Source organism: Phoca vitulina, unplaced genomic scaffold (assembly GCF_004348235.1).
Source record: "Phoca vitulina isolate PV1807 unplaced genomic scaffold, GSC_HSeal_1.0 scaffold13, whole genome shotgun sequence".
NCBI classification, from domain to species: Eukaryota; Metazoa; Chordata; class Mammalia; order Carnivora; family Phocidae; genus Phoca; species Phoca vitulina.
In genome coordinates this window covers 38,814,790-38,819,006 of record NW_022589716.1, presented here as the reverse complement: position 1 = coordinate 38,819,006, position 4,217 = coordinate 38,814,790, and positions in this window count along the sequence as shown.

The window sequence follows — 4,217 nt, the reverse complement described above, 5'->3', positions numbered from 1 at the left end:
CGTGGCCCAGCCACCTCCAGAGCCAGGAGGACAAATGACGTCCCTGAGTTCGCTCGTCATTGGCTACATTGGACAATCCTATACAAACCTCGGTGTGTCCTTCTAGACAATTCAGCTTATCATCTGTCAAGCCACAGGTCTTTCCAGAGTTCCTCTGGTGGGATCCATCATGTGTTTAACCTACGAGAATTCAGCTACACACATTTTTTTGGAACAAATAATTTAAGCGGCTGGGGCCATCCCTCTGGTCTCCAAGCTAACGTCCTGCCCCGATGGAGCTTGTGGTTAGATTTTGCCTCTCCCTTGGCCTGTCTCTGTTCCTCCGTGCCGCTGCTAGCATGAGCCATTTGCTAAGCCGAGTGTTGCTCAGATGTTTAGAGCTGTCCTACAAACCGGCTGCCTCTTAATGTGCACCACACAGTGCTCTTAGGCATTGAGAACAAAATTTACTCCCTATTCTGTGGGCTAGGAATTCAGATGCAGACACAGTGGAGGTGGTTTATCTCTGCTCTGTGATGTCTGGGGTCTCACCTGGGAGATGTGAAGGCTGGGGTGGCTCAAGAGCGGGGGCTCAGATCATCGGAAGGCTGGCTCACCCAGAGGTCTGGCCGTGGACGGTGGCTGTCGGCCGGGACATCCCTGAGGACTGTCAGCTGGAACACCTATAGGCCACCTCTCTGTGCGGCCTGGGCTTCCTCACCATGTGGCAGCTCTCTGGGTAGGCGGCTGTCACGCACACCCCAATTGAAGAAATAGAGATCTGTTTCCAAGCTGGAGAACAAAGCTGCCGTGTTGGATAAACTGCAGGTCTATGCGCTGGTCTCTAACATGGTGCGTGTGCAGGGGTAGGTTTTGGAGAGTGATTCTGGATATATGTAGATTCTTACATCATGTGCTGACCTTAGAACCTGCTCATTAGTAGGACCTGAACTGGGTGTCCTGTGCACCCAGTCATGTGCATGAACTCCCACTTTGTGCAGCAAGGCTGGGTGGGTGCAGGGGATGCTCTGCCGACTGAATGCCCAGTCTGCTTTGGGGGCCAGCTGGGCCACTATGCACCTGGTTGGGGGTAACCAGAGGCCCCTGTCATCTTACTCCATCTGCACCCCATCCAGAGGGGATTGCTACACACTGAGAGGGCCAGGCGGTGCCCCCTTGTTCCCCAAGCTCCTGCTGGCCTGCAGCCCTTGTCCCCCTTGGTGTGGGAGGATGTGGACATAACAGGCCTCCCTGAGGGAAGCTTGGGAAGTCTGAGGCTACCCTCCAGGGCACTGTTGACAAATGATATGCAAATGAGCACTCGCACCCTCACCTGCTACACCCCTGCCCCGGGATTGCCCATATCCCATTCGGTCACCGCTGTACCCTCGAGTCTGGCCGAACTACTGGTGGGGTCTTGCTCACAAGGGCATCGGCATTTGGAGGGGTGTCCCGCTCCCTTGGGGTTGCATGGAAGACAAGGGGAAATTGAGAAGCAAAGGGACGTGAACCAGGAGCCTGAGTCACCTGGTCCTGGCCAAGCTTCCAGGCTCAGACTTTGCCTCCCACGCCGGCTGACCCTAGCCAATGCCACACGTTCTGCCTGTGGGGGAGGCTGAGGGCAGGATGAGGTTCGTCCTCGCCTTGCTCGGCCCTCTGGCCCCTGGGGACGGAGCCTGGTGGTGGCAGAGGAGACAGACAGAGAATACTACGAGACTCCCTTCCTCCCCTTCCTCCCCTTCCTCCTGGAGCTCTGCAGTGCTCAAGTCTGGGAGGCCAGCACCTCGACCCTGGTGTCCCTACAGCCCACCTCTCTGGGGCTCCCCCGGGATGCTGCTGCCCCCTGGGGGCAGGCAGGCTTTTGGGTTGTTGCAGTGACTGGAAGTGACACTCCTGGCATTTGGTGGACGGAGAACAGGAAAGCCGGCTGGCTACCACTCTGTGCAGTGAAGCCTGTTTCACGTCTTCCACGACTCGCAGATCTGCCACTGACCTTCACCGAGAACTTCATTACCCAGAACCTCAGCAGGGACTGCTGACTGCAGTGCTCACCCTCACTTACCGGTCAGCTCTGCTCTTTGATTTTCCCGTATGGTTAGGAATTGCTCCGGTCCTCTCACTTCTTGAAGTCCAAACTTGTAACTCCCTGACTACTTCGTTACAGCCCCTCACGCCTTCCTGCCTGAGCCGTCACACCCAGAAATACATGCAGTAAAATGTTACTTTCTTCTCATTTCTCTATTCTCTTTCCGTTTGGGCATTAAATTGCTTTTGTGTTTGTTTGTTGTTTTTAAAAACATGGTATGTAAGTGGACTATACCCGAGTGTCATTTTGGGATGAAAAAAAAAAAAAAACCCTCAAGTATGGTAAGGTTGTGGCCTGGTGACCTGTACTTGCTGTTGATGTGTGAACTCAGAAAATCCAGCGGGAATAAAGTGGGGCCAAAAGGACACTGTTCCTGTTCAGCACCAGGGGGTCGCTAGCCCCAGGGTCCTTAGTCCCCTTGGTTCTGGCAGAAGTCCCAAATAAATCCCGGATCCTCCAGCCGTTTCGTAACTCTTGCGTGTTTTTCCCTGTAGTGTTACCTATTTTTATGGCCTTTGCTGCAGCCAGGATATGACTTAATTTTCTATTTCTGCCTCTTTCTATCATCCCAGGGCTGAGTTGGCTGGTAGTGTGTAGCCTTAAACCTAGTTGAAGTCACTGGGGAGTAGAGAGTAGAACACAGGACAGCCCTGACCCCAACACTGGCCACCACGGCCTGTGGCTCTGGTCTAAATTCTGTTTCGTTTTAAAAGAACATCGGACTCCAGTGATTTGCTTCTTCTTCTTCTTTTTTTTTTTTTAAAGATTTATTTATCTGACAGAGAGATACATAGTGAGAGAGGGAACACAAGCAGGGGGAGTGGGAGTGGGAGAGGGAGAAGCAGGCTTCCTGCAGAGCAGGGAGCCCGATGCGGGGCTCGATCCCAGGACCCTGGGACCACGACCCGAGCTGAAGGCAGATGCTTAATGACTGAGCCACCCAGGTGCCCCTGATTTGCTTTTTCTTTATTGTTCTGCCAAGGGAGAACACTGGCTCTGCTCCCCACTAGTCACTGATGGTCAGTCTGCCAGGTGGCCAGAACCATGCTGGGCATTGTGAGGGTCACAGAGATTGGCAGACTCTACCCTAAGACTACAAGATAGTAGGAGAGAATGTATGCAGAGGGAAACCTAAGCATGGACGTGAGAGTCAGGTAGCTTTAGAAGATGAGGATACCTAAGACCCAAGTAGTGATTACAGGTGACGGAGACTCAAATTGACTTAAGCAGAAAAGGTCACTGATTAGTTCTTATCTCTTAATAAAGTTCATCAGCTTCAGGTACAGCTGGATCCAGGGATTTGAAGGATTTCATTCCAACGTGGTCTCTCCGGCCCTTCTGCCCTCTACCTTTCCTATCTGCTTTTCTCCCTTTTCCTTTTGTTCTCAGGCAAGCTTTCCCTACCTTGGCAATAAGACAGCTACCAGCATCCTGGAATTTCATCATATGAATTCAGTAACCCCCAGAAAGGGGGTTCCAAGCTAACTGGCCAAGGAAACTCCCACGGAGATCCCAGGGAGGGTTCTCAGTGGCTCATTTTGGGTCACATGCCCATCCTTGAACCAATCACTGACCAGTGAATGCAGTGACTCAGTAGGCCAGCCTAGGTCACATGGTACCCCTCCCCTCAAGCTGGGCTCAGCCTGGGGCTATCAGAAAGGGCCCTGGAAGCTGGGCACCTGCCCATTAGAGGCATAGACAGAAAGTGCTGAATTTATCCAGGGATGGTGTTCAGGAGTTTTCTATGTACTTTGCCCCAAATGACATCTTAAGCCAGAGAGGCGAGACTGGGGCTAGGTCCTTTCCCTGCCTCAGCCCTGCCCCTCGCTCCCTGTGTTTGCTGGGGTTCCCTGTGTAGCAGAGAGCTGCTACACCCCTGCAGTTTGGCTATTAAAATAAAAATTTGGACTGATCTTGGTCTCAGGGGAGGCATACCGTGCTGGAATAAGAGAGGGTATATGTGTGCGTGGGTGTGCATGGGGGAGCGTGCACATGCGTGTGTGGATGTGTGTGTGTTTGCCAGATGGGGAGGACGCTGCTTAGAAGGCAGGAGGGACTTCCTCGCCCGACCTGGTTTTCCTCCCTTCGCTCCAGGTCCCTGTCATTTCTCTGGAGTTCCCAGGACCTGGCCTTCATCACGTGGTTAGCTTGT